Genomic DNA, 16566 nt, shown 5'->3' with positions numbered 1-16566 from the left:
ACTGCCTCCCCTCCCTGGCCGGCCTGGCTTGCCATCTTGTCCCTCCTGAGGCAGGGACCCTTTTCCTGTCGTGTTTCCCGGGCACAGGAATCCTTGCACATGGGAAGCACTCGGTAAATACCTGGCGAGTGTCAGGCTCCTTCGTCTGACCAGAGAGAGGCTGAGTTGCATCGCGCACCCTGCTGGGGAGCACCTCTGCCCTGCCCCACGGTGCAGCCTGCACCCCCAGTTTCTCCGCTGCTCTCTTCACGTTCCCCTGTGCTCTGCAGTGCCCAGTGGGCATGCAAGGATACACAGGTGCTGTCCTGGCTCCTGAGACAGGTGACCTTATGGCTGCCACCTGATGGGATTTCCAGGACATCTGAATGTGCTGGTGGGAGGTAGCAGACACAGATGTTTCTGTTTGATGCCGTGACCTGGAAGATGGTGGCAATTGACGGAAGTGTGGCTGTCAGTGGGTCGTGTGAGGAGCCGGGTGTCCTGGCCCTGCTGTCCCCGCCTTTTTGTACCCTTCTCTGTGGTCAGCTGATGCATTTGGAGTGAGACTTGCACCGCTCAGGACCCACTATGGCCTGCTGACGGTGACTGGATGCATGCAGAGGGGCCGGGGCCGCGTGGGGGCGTGCAGACCGGTTGAGGTGCATGGGGGTGGCAAGTGTCACAGACGGTGTCTTTCTCCTTTGCTCTGTATTCCTCTCTGCCCGCCTGCCACCGTAGATAGCACCCCTTCCCAAAGGGCATCCTGAGGACACAGGTCCCTTGAGTCCTCTCCAGAGAGGACTTCCCAGAGGGATTAGTTCACAACACTGTGTGTAGCAGGACAAGCCACAGTTTCTGAAATATCCCTAGGGGCGGGGCTGTGGGGACAGGCAAGGCGGGTCTTCTCAGTGCCTTCAGGAGTTTTAGTGTTTTGTCCGTGGACTTTTCTGCAGTCGTTCTGAGTTCTAAAGTACTGCACTCACCTGCCTTCAGTCTTGTTTATGGAGCTGTGTGCTCTTCAACACCCGAACCCAGTCAGCCAGGCCCTGAGGCACCCTTTCATCCCTGGGTGGCCACGGCACAGCTGCTTGGTGTTGTCAAGCCTGCTGTCTCAGCCAGGACAGGGATATGTCATTCATGAGCCGAGGACACTCACCTTACAGAAGAGAAACCAAGGCTCAGAGAAGCGAGGTCTGGCCAGGTGCCCAGAGAGGGGTCTGTAATGCCTAGACTAGGCCTTTTCTGTCCAGCACAGGTGGTCTTTGGCCTGACCTGGCCATATGGGGCCTCCTGTGTCCAGGGGAGTCAGGACATATAGGAGACCCTGGAAGGCCTGGGTTTGGAACCCTGTCCCTGATCCCATGGCTTGCGTTTGCCTGGCCTTGCCTTGCTCAGGCTCGTCTGTGCTGGAGACCTCTTCCCTTCTTAGCCCAACTTCGAAGAAATCCAAATCTTTGAATAACCTTGATCCTGAAAGGAAAGGAAAGGCTGCAGGTGGAAATTGATGGTCGTGCTCAAAGGCATGGCTCCCTGCCATGGCCGCCTCTGGAGTGTTGCTTCTAAAAATAGCCACCGCATCGCGGCCCCTCCTGGAGACTGCTTCAGAGATATTGACGCCACTGGCCTCTCCTGCTGTCCTAGGCTCAGGGGCGTCTGCCCTTGGCCTGCCGGTGACCACATCAGCATTTGTGCTGGCACTGGGCAGCTCTGTCACTCCCGCCTAGTTCCCAAGAATCCTGTGAGGTCCCTGTGCTCGTGGTACTCACCGTCTAGGGAGGTTCCTGGGCTGTTCCAGGCCCCACTGGCCAGCTCACCGGGGGCTTCTCCTCGTCATGGTGTCTGTTGGCCGTACCTTTGCCTCGTGTTTCCCGCGAGGGTCCTGTTACCAGAGAGACCTTGCTTGATGAAACCGCGATGCTAGCATTCGTCAGATGACCTTATTTTCACTGTCATTATTATAATCCGTTTAAAAGTCATTTTGTGAATATGAGAGAATTCCCTAAGTTCCTTTTTTATGAAGGAGGGATCTGCGACGGGCCCAGGTGGGGAACTGCGCAGCTCGAGGCTGTGAGCTTCCTGGCAGGGATGGAGGTGTGGAGTCAGTCTCCAGCTTCTTCCCCCACTGGCACTGTCCCCACCCCGTGTACTGGAGCGGGGTGTGCGTGCATGCACGCTCACCAGGAAAGCCGGAATGGCTGCTGCTCCCACGAGACCCTCGTGGAATATTAAGCCCAGTAGAGGAGGACTGGCTCTCGCCATCCTACTGGTGATTAAATAGCAATAGAGCAGGGTGGGCACCCACAGCTCTGGGGTTCTCCCGCTGGAGGGGATTAAATGCCATCCATCATGGTGTGGAAAGCGACTCACAGCAGGGGCGTGGTTGGAGTGGATGTATTTTTGGTTAAAGGTTAACTTCAGCCCCAAAGACCCAGACTGCCCCCCACAAAGCCTCAGTGAGGAGGACGTCCTGCCAGATCAAAGCCCCCCAGCACCCCCCCGAGCCATGTCTGTAGTTGATAGCGCTGTCCCAGGGCTGGGCGTCAGTCTGCACTCCATGAGGCGGTTGGGGTCTCTCTGAGAGCCCCTTGCTTGCTGTCGCTGTGTCTGTAGAACTGGGGGAACTCTGGGGACTCAGGGAGGGAGTAGCGCAGGCTGGGGTGCTGTGCCAGACGGACCTCATCCTTGGAGCTGCAGGGAGCGTGACTCTTTCCCCCCAGCCCACTCGTCCACCGAGCTGACCGTCGGTGTGGCCAGGACGCGTGTGTTTTGGTGGGGGAGGGGATGCTGCTTTGACCCCTTTAGGTCAGGGAGTCTTTTACTGGCTGGGGTCCAGAGACTGAAGGTGCTTGAGTCTGTGAGGAGTGACCAAGGGTCAAAGTGGCCGGTCTCTTCTTCAGCCAGAGATCGGGTGTTGGACCTATGGCCCGGGCTGGTGGCCCGGGCTGGTGGCACTTGTCCTCGCCACCCAGAGCTTCACAGCACCACTTGGCTCGGCGTGGGCAGTCTTGGCGTCACTCTGAGTGACAGTGGTCCACATTGGGGGCGTCAGCCCTGGAGGGCCTCCAACACCCGTGCAGATGCTGGGCTTCTGGAAAAGTCTGACAAATTTGGACACTTTCTGCATTTTTGCCTTCCCGAGTTCGCTTAGCCTTTTTAAACTAGAAGTTTCCGTGGTGTTCACACCATTTCGTTCCTCTTGACCCCCCACCAGGCCTGGCCACGGAGGTGTCTGGTGTGGAGGGTGGTGCCTCAGGCCTCAGATGAGGGGAGGATGTGGGACTCCTAGCTCCAGCCAGCGGCTGTGCAGGTGAGGGAGGCATGGAGTTCTCGGGGCCTGAAGTGCCCTTCCAGTAGCATGCTGCCGTGTACGGGCCTGGGAAGGAGGGTCTCTGCTCTGCAGGGTGAGCAGGCAAGGGGGTCCCCAGCCCAGCTGAGGAGCAACGTCTGCCAGGGGACCTCTGACTTCTCAAGATGGTACCGGTTCTAGGGCCTGGGCCTTCGCAAAGGAAAGGATGCCCTCTCCCAGATGCGCTGGGCCAGCCCTCTGCTGGACCCCGTGGGGCTGTGCTGTCTCCGTGGGGCCTTGGCCCATTCCCTGTAACAAGAAGGCAACTTGCGCCTGCTCAGAGGATGAGGGGGCTGTGCAGCCTTCTGCGTGGTGCTGGTTTGGCCTCCGTTTGGGGCCCCTGGGAGGACTTGGACTTAACCTCTGCTCCGGCCTTGCTCTCCGGGGCAGGCTTGGCTGACACCTTCTTGGCCTGGCTTTGGGAGTCTCCCTGGGACAGGCCCTGAGGTGCCTTTGACTGAGGCTGAGCTTGCTGGGTGACAAAGTGTCTCCCATTTTGCTCTCCTCCCCTTCCTTGAGGGCTTCTGTTAAATTTTTCACTTGCTGTGGGGCCTGCAAATCCCACTAAGTGACTGTCGCTGCTCTGGGGCGTCCTCCGGCTCTGTAATAAGCTTTTATAAAAGGCTTTATCTTAAACACAGCGTTATGAAACTCTCAAATAAATCAGATCCACCGGTTAGCCTGTATCGGTGATTTATTAACCTCCGGTTAAAGAAATACTGCTGGTTACAGAAGCATGATTTATTCCCGTGGAAGCCAGCCTCGTTCAGCCCCTCGCACGCTCCCGAGAGAGACGGCTTTACGTAAATGCAGAGCACAGGGCTGACGTGGGAAGCGTGGCCAGGCGTGTGCTCTCAGCTGTTGCCTTTTCTGAGTAGTGGCCTTGGGAGGGGTCGATGACCTTCTAGCAGAGTTGGGGACCTGTGTCCCATGCCCCAGCCTGATTGGACAGGGCCTGGCTCTCACAGATGTCACCACTGAGACTGCAGGCTGGACTCCTGTCCCCCAAGGGAAGCGCCCAGCTCAGGGGTCTTGGGTTGGGCTGTGGGTCTCCTGGGAGCAGCAGCTTGTTTGTGAGGATGCCATCATGCTGGCCCCCTCTCCTCTCCTGGTTGTACCCCGACCCAGGGCCTGGTGTGCTGTGCCGTGTCTCTCTTTCATGCACAGAAGCTGGAGACTTGGTTCCTAGTTTTGCCTGTTTGCATCCTGAACTCAGTAAGGCTGAGCAGGAGGACAAGTGGGCCACACAGCCCCTCACTGTGAGGACAGGAAGAAGCAGCAGCAGGCCCTAGGGACTGGTGACAGCCTCGGCCATGCTTGTTCAGAGGCTGGCTAACGCGAGCTGTCGGCGTGTTTGAGTCATGCCAGCTGTGTGCATGGTGTCCTCAGGAGGCAGTGCTGTTTCCAGTGATGGGCCTAGTGCATGCTGGGTATCACCTGCTCGCAGTGTGTGCTGACGGCTTCTCTGACCACTGAGGCCTCGTGACTGGGCATGTCCCTCTGGAGCTAGAGTGCATGTCCAGTCCTGGCTCCATGGTCACTGCTGTGGGAAGCTTGGCTAGGTTGTCCCAGCTTCCTCCCTGGACCTGGACCTGGTGGGCGTGGCTGCCCAAGGGCACTGCAGGATTGAGTGCATAGCACTGGGGTGGCAGGAGTTCCTGGGAACAGGCCTTCTGGGAGCGTGTGTTTTATAGACAGCCCGGCCCCTTCCCTGCAGCCCCACCCATGTCGGTGGCGTTGGCTCCACGAGGCTCCTTTCCCACGCTGTTTTCAGCTGCCCATGCCATCTGGGGAGCTCTGTGCCAGCTCTCAGATCACTGCGATAGACCCCATCTGCACTCATGCCGCCAGCAGGACAGACCCAGCGGCTCTGTTTCTTGTTTCTTTGCCGGGCAGTGCCAATGCTGGAGAGCTGGACGTGGGCAGGAAGCTGACCTTGGAGCTCTCTGGGCTGGCCAGAGGCTCGGGCAGTGCTGCTCACCTTTGGAACCCTGCAGGGCTGTCTGTGAGTCCCAGTGGCAACCAGAAATCAGTGCCCAGCAAGCATGCATCCCATGCCCTGTGCCAGGTGCCAGAGCCCCGTCACAGCCCAGCGCGGCCCCTCAGTCCTGGCGGGCACTGCACTGGCTTTCAGAAGATTAAAGTTAATTAAAGAGCTCCTCCCTGCCTTCATTCGCTCATCTCTGTCACTATTTACATGCTAATACTGCCCTGCCACCAGGGCTGGCAAAGGTGTCAGCTCCTGGCATACCACTACAGGAGAAAACCATGGGAAGGCCAGACGAGCACTGTAATGTTTGTTTGTTTATTTGTGTCCCTGTGGACAGCGCAGGGCCTGAATATGGGAGTCAGTGGTACGGTTCCCCTCCCCTCATTTCCCGCAGCATCTCTGTGGCTGACTTGTCTGTCTCCATCAAGACTGCATCTTACCCTGCGTAATCGGGCGCTTTATGCACACCAATGTCACTGCCTAAGCAACTCTATAAATAGGACGCAGAGAGCAGCCTGCCCAAGTTCACCGTCTCTCCAGAGCCTGTTGTCCTGGCCAGTGGGTCGGTGTTGGCCGAGCCCTGTGCTCGGAGCGCCCTGTCTGCAATAAGAAAAGACTTTGGCTTGCCCACGAGCCAGGGCTCGCCTGGTGTCACCAAAGGAATAAGCGTTGATGCCTTGGTGGCAGGTGCCAGAGTTGCAGGGTCTGGAAGCCGTGGAGCACGGGGAGGTGTATGGTGTGCACCTGTTCTCTTGCACGACAGATGTCCCTGTGTGGTTCTAGTGAGACTCACGCCCCACTTGCTGGCGGGGATGCAGCTCACCTTGGCCTCCCCTAGGCGGGTGCCTTTGGTGGCTGATGGGCCAGGGGAAGAAGGCTCCCGAGTGTCCCCTTTCATGGTGGGCCACCTTGGTGTGGCTGGCACTTTTGCAACCTGTAGGTGACACTTGTGTGCATGGTCCCCTCTGTCCTCTGTAGGCAAAGTGTGTGGTCACCAGTCTCTGTGTTCTGTGCCTTCAGTGCAGGGCGTGGTGACCTCAGTGTGTCTTAGGTGTCACTTGGGAAACACACGAAGGTCTGCTGGTGACAGTGGTGAGATGGGGTTTGCTCAGTTGTTCCCATGGGTGGGGAAAGGTGGAGTCTCATTTCCGTCTCTCTGGAGGTGACTGCCTTCCCAAGGGAGAGTGAGGGCGTTGGGGCCAGCTATTGCCAGGGTTGTGGGAAAGTACAGGCTCAGGTGACACGCTGGCAGGCTGGCTGTGTCTGTAGCTGTGTCACAGAGGCCAGACTCCTACCCTTCCCCTAAGATGGATAAGAGGTGCCAGACCCGTCCTTCCCGGCACGGCTTGTCAAGGGCACGCTTCTTGCTGCAGGCAGGACACAGCACATTGCATGTGAGTGTCCCTCACGGGCGCGCAGGGAGAGGGGGTCGGGGTCAGTCATGTTCTTGTTCTTGGCTACAAGATTCAGAGAAGCCCAGGGATGCCGACGTTGTAGCCAGGGGATGGGAGCAGCAGCCTGGATGGAAGGGTGACTGACCGTGAACCGAGGGTCGCCGACGGTCACCGACATGTAGGTTCTGGGTGGGGCCAGCAGCATAAGGAGGGAGTGGGAAAGCATCTGAGCGTTCAGCGTCAGATTGGAGCACGCAGGCCGGTAAAAGCGAGCTCAGGGCCGGGCCTCCCTGTGGTGGTGGCAGGGACTCCGAGGAGGAGCAGGTGACGAGCGCCCTCCGAGGAGCCCAGCAGCAGCCTCAGTCTCTGGTCGCTGCTTGCTGTCTGGGTCTGAACTCTGTTCAGATTCCAGTTTCTCTTGTGTCAGTTTTGGGTTCGTGCGTTTTTAGGACTTTGTCATCTGGTTTATCATACGCCCTTATCTGTGTCCTGGCCCATCCTTGGCTCCAGCGCTCCAGCCATTTCTCTTTCTTGTGGGCGTTCTAGCCAAAGGTTTTTGCCAGTTTTGTCGATTTTCAGAGAGTCGGCTGGCCCTGGCCGATGTCTGTCTCTCTGTCCTCTAGTTCGCTTACTTCTGCCCCGCTCTTCAGCGTCTCCTTCCTTCCTTCTTGCTTTGGGCCAACTGATTCCTGAGCATGGCCCAGAAGCCATTTACCAGGAAAGATAGCCTGTTAAATGATGGTGCTTGGAGCAATTGCACAGCTCTGGACACAGATGTTCCCCTGTGTCACCCTCACACCTTCCACTCACAAGCTCACGTGTAAAACTGCACTACAAAACCGTCCTCGAGAGTCTGAGCCTTGACATCAAAATTGTGGTCCATGGTGGAAAAATCTAGAAACTGGGCTTCATCAAAATCAGAGATGTCTATGAGAGATCCAGAGAGGAGATGCAAAGACAGGGCAGAGGGCTTGAGGAGGCAGTGCAGGCCACGAGCCGACAGGGACTCTGATCTTCAGTATGTAGAGAACTCTCAAAAGGAGGCCAGGTGTGGTGGCTCACACCTATAATCCCAGCTACTTGGGAGGCAGAGATCAAGAGGATTCAGATTCTAGGCCAGCCTAAGTAAAGAGTTAGGGAGACCCCATCTTCAACCAATTTAGCCAGGTATGGAGGCATGAGCCTGTAATCCCAGCTACTGAGAGATGCATAAATAGGATCGTGGTGCAGGCTGACTTGGGTAAAAATGAGAGACTCCTATTCACAAAAATAACTAAAACACAAAGGACTATAGGTATGGCTTAAGTGGCAGAGCGTCTGCTTAGGAAGCTTGAGACCTGAGTTCAAACCCCAGTGCCAACAAAAAAGGAAAAAGCAAAGCAAAAGCACCCGGAATGTAAGCAGAAGGGTTTCACAGACATCTGTGGCCAGGTGTACGCATGGGTGACCAGCAAGCACAGGAAAGGGGTCGACACCACTGACTGTTAGGGTAACCCAAGTGGGATGGCAGTGAGTGCCCCTTGCATGGCAAAGCGTCCGCGGTCAGAGTGGTGTCCGCACCGAATGCCAGCAGGGACGACGAGAACCACTTGGCTCTTCCGTTGCTAGTGGGATGGAAATTGTGTGGCTGCTCTGGAAGTGACTTGCAGCTCCCCCAAAGTGAGGACGCGGTTGCCTTCCTGGGTGTAACCCGAGAGGTTTTGCTTCCACACAGTCTGTGCAGGTCCTGTCCTCACTCTGCGAGGCCTGCCCAGCTGTTAGTCCCCAGACAGGACCTCTCACGTCACTGTCCCTCCGTGCTAGGGCCCTGCCCAGAGCAGTCGTTTTCTTCCTGGCTGTGGCTGTCACCTCAGTTGCCTTTGCTCCTCTGTTTGATGCTCACGTCCAGCTCCTTCACAAGACCAAGTCCTCGGGGAGGAGGACGATGTCTGTCCCCTGATTGTTCTGCAGAGCCATGTGGCCAGGCCCAGAGCCCTGGACCTGAGTTCACCGTCTGGTTGACTTTGCCAACTTCTCACCCTTGACAGGACACAGCGTCCAGCTGGCCAAATGCTCTCATGTTGACTTCTGCTCTCCAGCAAGGCAAGCCTTACAAGGAAACATGGCAAAGCCAGCCTGTCCCCGTGAGCCGCTGCAGAGCAGGGGACCAGACTTCCCCGGCCCCTGGGGGCACCCGACCTTTGTGTCTGAGTCAAGGATGGGCTATTTGGGTTGTTCCATGTGTCCCCTGAGACCTGGATTTGTATAGCTTTCTCAAGGTGTTGGGGTGACAGTTGCCCTGTTGTCTTTTTGCTGTCCGTGGTGGACAAGCCCAGAGCTGGGTGTGGCTTTGACTTCATAAGCGCCGGTCCATGCACACGTCCGTCTGCCTCCTCCTGGCATGCCAGGCGCTCAGGCTGCAGCTGTGTGCGGAGCTTGGCTCTGCCTCTGATGCCCAGTGACCTTGTTCTCTAGTTTCTCACCCGGCAGGGCAAGGGGACATGCCTGGCTCTGGTGGTTCTGAAGCTGCTGGCCCATTGTTCCCTTCTGTTTTCAGTGGGGTCAGTGCTTACTGAGCCCTTGTCAGGACAGGAGGCCGAAGGGGCCGGGTGCAGAGCCTCCCGGCGGGCAGTTTGCTGGGGGCAGCATGTGCGGGAGCTCCTTCCAGCGTTGCCCTCGTGAAACCCCACCTCCCTGCTGGAGTGGCAGTGTTCTAAGCTGAACTGCGTGGACTGAGTCCATCCCTCTCGGTCTGCCTTACCCACGGAAAGCAGGCTTGGGCGGCTGGTAGGGCCGGCTGGGAGCCCAGGGCTACCGTGCTCAGAAAGGCCTGTGGCCCCGTCCCAGCCCTGTGGTCAACTGCCTCTGTGGTTAGGGACACACTGCTCGGAGGACATTGTAGGTGCAGTCTCCTCTTCTTCCTGCTGTGGGCAGCTGGCTGTCAGCGTGGCTTCTCGACACTTGCCTGGCTGTCCGCGAAGTCTAATGTGACGCTTAGTCGTCGGCCATGTGCACGTGTGCGGAGCTGCCATCGGGAGCGCCGTCGGCTCGGTGGGTGCTGGGAGTGCGTAATGCCAGAACCGTAAATGAAACAGAATTTGTAATAGAGCAGTGTGACATCGGCACAATTGCTTCGGGAAGTCTTGATTTGTTCCCACTCCTGGCTGCAGTAGGTGGTGTAAGAGCTTTTTATCAAGATGTGGAAATTGCTGCCGGTGGGAGCCCTCGGCCTCCTGTCCCCCAAGCGAGGCGTGGGCTGCGGGGAGGGAGGCGTCAGCAGTCACAGCCGACACTCGGGTGGGCCTGGGGTCACACTGTGTGCACCCGGTCACCTGGCCGGGTGTGGAGATAACCTTATCCGTCCTTGGTGAATAGCATGGTAGCCTCCTGGCTGTTTCCTCACCCGTGGGCTTCACGGAAGCCTGAGGCTCACAAGTGCAGCTCAGCACACGGGAACTTGGTTTCCTGGCCACATGAGATGACCTTGTGAGGAGGACAGAGGAGGTGAGCACCCGGGAGGGCCATCAGGTGCTAACACGGTTGACACGGTGGCCGGGGCCAGGAGGCCTGCGGCTCCACCCGCGGGGGACCGTCCTTCGGAGCACCAGTGAAGGCCGATGGCCTCGCCGGGAGCCAGCTCACCAGCAGAGCTCAGCGTCGCCATGGTTCTCGGCTTCCCAGGCCGGCCGGTGTCCCAGCGCTGTCATCAAGCCCAGGCCGACGGCCTCGTGCCGCGTGGGCCGGGCACTGCTTTCTAGGCGCTGGTTGTCTCCAGGTGGTGTGCCGCGCTCCATTAGCCTTACCCACTCTGAGACACGCAGGAAGTGCCGTGGCCGAGACCTTGCGAGTGCTTTGTTGAGGTCACCACACGGAAATTAACGGGACCGCACTCCGCCACAGTGATCCGATTCAGCCTTCATCAGTGGCGCGCATGTCACCCGATTCACCACAGTTAATAAGCGTCAGCCACTGGCACTTGTCACCGGGACTCTGCGTTGATCCTTTGTAGCGGGGTGACCCGTGTGCTTCCTGCATAACTTCTGAGTATGGATCGTGGCGTGTGGAGGAGCCGTCACCTCCGTGCCAAGCCCAGCGTCTCTGGGCCCCTCGCTCCTGTCAGGTGCCCTGTGGAAACGGCTGGGTTCATGGAGGCACCGCCGGGAGCAGGCTGGGCGTTTGGAGGTCTCACGCCTAAGAGCCGAGTGGAGCTGGGATTGCAGGAGAGGTGAGGCCTGGGCAGGTCCAGAGCCCTTTTCTGGGCTGTGATCTTGCGTCTTGCTCTCTTCTCCATCATCCTTGACCCCTCACGCCTCACCATAGCCACAGACCCTGGATTCACTTCTGAAATTCCGCTCCCGCTTGCTGCTCCTTGTCCAGAGCCCTCTTGGCTCCCAGCTTCCATCTGGGCCCAGGCCGCACACTGCCGCCCACCTCCCTTGGCCCCCGAACGTACGCACAGGTGGCTGGCCCTCCCGGGGTGCTGTGGCCACGGTGTGGGGTGGCTGGTCTTGGCTGACTGGGCTTTTTGTAAGCTGCTGGCAGTGTGACAGCACAGCCACAGTGCGCTTTAAAATCACTCCATTTACCTTTCTTCAGAGCACAGCACTGGATGCAATGCCTTCTCCTCATGTGCTCAAGTGATGTCTGTGACCCCTGGGACCAAGAAGTAGAGTGGCACCGCTACCTTGGGGGGCCTGCTGTTCCCGACACGAGCACCGCTGTTAGTTTTGCTGTTTTAAATTTTAAAAAAGTGGAGCGGGTGAATGTAATCTTTTTTTTTTAATTTTTATTTTATTCATATGTGCATACTATGTTTGGGTCACTTCTCCCCCCTGCCCCCACCCCCTCCCTTACCACCCACTCCGCCGCCTCCCTCTCCCCCCCACCCCCTCAATACCCGGCAGAAACTATTTTGCCCTTATTTCTAATTTTGTTGTAGAGAGAGTATAAGCAATAATAGGAAGGAACAAGGGTTTTTGCTGGTTGAGATAAGGATAGCTATACAGGGCATTGACTCACATTGATTTCCTGTGCGTGGGTGTTACCTTCTAGGTTAATTCTTCTTGATCTCACCTTTTCTCTAGTTCCTGGTCCCCTTCTCCTATTGGCCTCAGTTGCTTTAAGGTATCTGCTTTAGTTTCTCTGCGTTGAGGACAACAAATGCTAGCTAGTTTTTTTCCGTGTTTGGTTTCTTCTGCCCACCGCTCCTTTGCTGTGTGCAGTCACTTCGTTCTGTCTTGTCATGCACCGTGGCGTATTTTCCTCCTCCTCTTGATGGCACTTGAACTCCCAGCAGTGGTGACCGATGTCACCGTAAGCCTCCGTGCATGTGGTTTTCTGTCTGTCCCCGAGTGTGGCTGCCCCACGGTGGGGGCCTGTGTCACATGCTCACCCCGCCCAGTGCTGGTGGCCGTGATGGTACACAGCCGTGTCTTGCCACATGTCATCCTGGGGTCGTAGTGGTGTCTCATGGTGTTGTCACTGTGCCTGTCCCAGAGCACGGTGAGGCTGAGCCTGCTCCGTGTTTGCTGCCCATTGGGACACCTCCGGGGACAAAGGCGTCACGTTCACGGCCTGTTTTTCTTCCTCTTTCTCTTGGTGACTTGTAAAGGTGATTTTGTCCGTCTGTCAGTGCTAGGAATAGAACCACAGCCTTGTGAACGCTAGGCCAGCGCTCCACCCGATTTAATTGTAAGGCTTGTTTCCGAATTCTGACGCTCGCCTCTTGCCAGACGTGTGTACTGTGAACATCTCCCTCGTCTGAAGCAGGTTTTTTATTCACAGAAATTCTTAATTTTGACGCACTCCAATGTGTCAGTTCCAAAACGTCACGATAGTCATGAAGTCGCCTGTGACCTGTGCGGGAAAGCTGTCCCTCCAGGCCGTCGGCCGTTTCAGCTTGGCTTCTTCAGCATGAGGCTCTGCTGTTCTGTGTCACCCTCCCCTCCCTGCTTGCCTCCCCCTTGGTCCCCCGTGCCGTGTGCTCATAACACCCGTCCCCAAGGCTGCCAGTCCCTTTCTGGACTCCATGTCACTTCACTGGTCTGTCTGTGTTTCTGCTCATACCACAGTGTCCGTGTGGCTTTCTTTAGTCCTGCCTGTGACAGAGCCCAGTGCACTTGTCCTCAGATGAGCAGGCTGTCCAGGGCCACTCTCCTTTCCTGCAAGGTTCATGGCCCTGCCCGTTGGTTCCCAGCAAGTGGCCTGCTGGGTTTTTCTGGGGCCACATCGAGGGACACGCGTCCCCTGAGTCGCCCTCGTTCTTGTCCTTGTTTTTGCCTGTAAGTCACGAAGGCTCCTGGCAGCTCCTTGGGTTTTGTGTCATGGTGCAAATGGCGTTTTCTGAAATGTCATTTCTGCCGTTTCTGCTTCATGGACAACTGAACTCCGTTCCTGGCTGTGGAACAGCACTGGTAAAGTCCCCTCCTTTGTATCTGGGTCACAAGCATGTCCGCCAGCGGTCGTTTTTAATCTCAGCTTTATACCTGGGGTCTTTTCTTGCTTCATTCTGCTACTCGGTGTCCAGCCCTGCTTGGCACAGAGGTGTTGGTCGCCATGTTTCTGTCCTCCTTGGCCTCAGCCTAGTTGTCACCACGTGGCTGTTCCTGGTCACGCCCACAGCAAGGGACTGCCCCCTGGAGGAGCTCTGTTTCCGCCTTTGCTAAGAAGAGTTTGTTGTCACATTGTCCCATCCTGAGCAGATGGTGACTTAGCCACTTTTGTCTATTCTGTTAATGTGAATTAGATTAGTTGCACTTCCGTTCTGGGGAGAAGCCCGTTTGTTCGGTGGCCATGCTTTCTGTGCAGTGTCGCCTTCGCTCTGTCCACGTGCTCACTGAGGATTTGCCACCCGTGACAATGGAGTCGGAGGCCTGCGTCAGTCCGTGTGGGGTTGGGGCTGGCTATTCCTGCACTGCACCTGGGAAGGTACTGAGGCCCAGGCTTTCCTTGTGGGGGAGAGTCTCAAGTCTAGGTTTGGTTTCTTGTAACAGGCATGGTAGGCACGCACCACCGCACCCAGCTGTTAGTTGAGATGGGGTCTCGTGAACTTTTTTCCCCAGAACTGGCCTTGAACGGTGGTCCTCCCAGTCTTGGCCACCCGAGTAGCTGGGATTACAGGTGTGAGCCACTGGTGGCTTCTTGTGGTTCTCGTTTTGATCAATGGGTTGGTTATTGAGAAGTAAATCGCTAACCCCTCGGTGATTTTATTAAGCTGTTTTATTGTTGATTTCTAGCGCAATTCCTGGTGCTCAGACTATAGCTTGAACACTACCACTCCTTTAAAACTCCCGAGAGGGCTGGAGCGTGGCTCGAGGGGAGGGCGCCTGCTCTGTAAGCAAGAAGCTCTTTGTTCAAATCCCACTTCCACCAAAAAAACAAAAAGTTGAAAATCAAACTTACCAAGGACTATTCAAGGACCCCACTTCAGCCAGTTCTCACACCCTGACGAGCACACGCGGGGGTCACCTGCAGTCTGCAGTGCTGTGGGTGGTCTCGGCGTCTATGTGTCAGAGGTCAGTTATTTTGTCCAAGCTGAGTCCTGGCTGGAATTGTTCCAGAGAGAACTGTCTACGTTTCCCACTGTGACGGTGGCTTTTCCATCCTGTCGGTTGTGGCAGTGCGTGAGGCACCTGGGAGCGGAAGAAGCGGTCTCCCGTGAACCTGGCCTTGTGTTTGTGTGGCGCGGGTTCCCACAGCCGTCACGTCTTTGGGCTCACACCTCGCTTCTCATGTTTGTGGCTTTTACTTTTTACTTTCATTTTGAAACTTCTTTCATGGTTTCACACGTGTCACTTACATACGAGTGAGGATATTCTGTGTTTTATTGGTCTGAAAATCTGGATTTCTCTAGTGAAACGTTTGGGGTGTCCTAAATGCTTTTGCTGTGTGGTGCACGCCTGTGCATGCGTGTCTCCGAGTGTGTGGTGTGTCCGTCCACGTGTGTGTATGTGTGTATCTCTGTGTCTGTGTACATGTCTGTATCTCTGATTGTGTGTCTGTGTGTGGGGTGCATGCATGTCCATCTGTCCGGGGACTCTCGACCAGCCGTGTGCCGGGCAAGCATTCTATACTCAGCCCCACCCAGCCCGAAGTGTCCGCGCTTCAGTCAGTCCACCGCGTGGCTCCGTTTGTGTTTGGTTTCTTCTTTTCTTTTGGTCCCTTGTTACAGAGCAGACGTCGTTCTTTCTGTTCTCTCTTCCTCATCTTGGGGACTGCGTGGCTCTCGAGTCGTCCTTCTCCAGTGGCTGCTCTGGTGATCACAGGATAGACCGTCCAAGTCGCTAAACGTCCGCGTATCCATCTCCTCTAGGCGTGGACGCCCCGGCGCCCTTGCTTCTGTTTGCTGTCTGCCCCACGCACGTGCCGTTACCGTGTCGCGCACACATGTGGGGGCGTGCAGGTGAGAAGGGCAGTTTTTGCTGCGCCCATCCGGTCTTCCCTTTGCAGCTGTGCCGCGGGTAACATCTGGTCTTGTGCTCCTGAGCTGCATTTGTCACAGGGAGGAGCCGGTGTGGCCCCTTCCTCCCCACTGCAGCCCACACGTCAGCGTGTACTTTGTGCACAGCGTCACTGTTTTTAAGACGGGATCTCACAGTGTTGCCCAAGCTGGCCTCTACCTCCTGGGCTCAGGCCATCCTCCTGCCTCAGTCTCCCCAGGCAGCTGGACTACAGGTGCGGCCGCGCTCAGCCAGTTCTCTGGGTTCTTTTGTTTTTGTCTTTTTTGTTATTTGGTGGTACTGGCTTTGAACTCGGGTCTCACACTTACTAGGCAGGCGCTCCTCCAGCCCAGTCTTGCTGCTTTTTCCGTGGATTTTGCTTGCCACCTCTCGTTTCTGCCCTAGTTTTTATTGTTTTCTTCTGCGTTCGGGCTCTTGCCTGGGTGCTTGCGCCGGTGGCTCCGGGTCATTTCTTCAGTGTCTTGGCTCCGCTCGGCCTTTTTGCCTCCCACAAATTTTCGCAAGTTGTCGTTTTTAATTTCTTGTTGCTCAAATCATCGTCGAGTCTCTTTTGAGCCTTTGTTGACCTGTGCGTGGATCGGAGGTGGGTTGCTTAATTACTGAGTGTTGTCGCATTGTCATTCAGTGTGGGCTTTGTGTCCAGTCCTGTTCTTGTATGTGTTCGTGGCCACACAGGTGTGGTCCATGTTGTAACTGTCCCCGGAAGCTGAGCCGTGGGCCGAGGCGTTCGTCCTTGTCCCTTGGGGCGGTCGATGGATGGTGCCATTCGCTTCGCTGTGTCTGCCTGGCCCTGTCTGCCGATGGGGACGAGAGCCAGGCGCGGTCTGCACGGACAGCTGTGTCATCCCTGCCTGCGGCTGTTGCTCCCGTGCATGTCTTCACACGGTTGTAGGTGACAAGTGGCGGGTTGTTGTGGCTTTGTCCCGATGTGCTGCCTGTCTGAATTCTGCTTGACATTAGCACAGGCCGTCCGGCTTTCTTGGCCTCCGTTTTTTGGCAGTGCTGATGTGTGGACTCAGCCTCACGCCTGCTAGGTGGCTGCTGTACCTCTTGAGCCACGCCACCATGTCCCCTCCCTGTTTTACCTTAGCGCTTTTTCAGTAGGGCCTGGGCTGGCCTTGGTCCGCAGTCCTCCTACCTGTGGCTTCTTACATAGCTAGGATCACCCTTCCTGGTTACTGATTGAGATGGGGTCTCCTAACTTTTTATGCCCAGACTGGACCCGAACCTCACTCCTCCTGATCTCTGCCTCCTGAGTAACTGGGATTATAGGCGTGAGCCACCACACCCGCCTCCAGCTGTCTTTTGATTGGAACTAACACAGCATCTTTCTCTGTCCCCTGACTTTTAATGGGTGTCTTGTTATTCAAAAGCGGGGTTTTGGAGGCAGCAGATAATTAGGCCTGTTGTTCTAATCTG

At 56.5% G+C, this 16566-nt stretch overlaps 1 protein-coding gene across 10 annotated transcripts in view; it reads left to right on the top strand.

Annotated features, from left to right (window-relative positions):
* Positions 1-16566, top strand: part of Mad1l1 (mitotic arrest deficient 1 like 1) — a 267255-nt gene that overhangs the window by 120855 nt on the left and 129834 nt on the right. The gene's annotated exons all lie outside the window — the stretch shown is intronic.

This window comes from Castor canadensis, chromosome 6 (assembly GCF_047511655.1).
Source record: "Castor canadensis chromosome 6, mCasCan1.hap1v2, whole genome shotgun sequence".
Lineage (NCBI taxonomy): Eukaryota > Metazoa > Chordata > Mammalia > Rodentia > Castoridae > Castor > Castor canadensis.
This window is presented reverse-complemented; position numbering and strand designations above follow the sequence as displayed.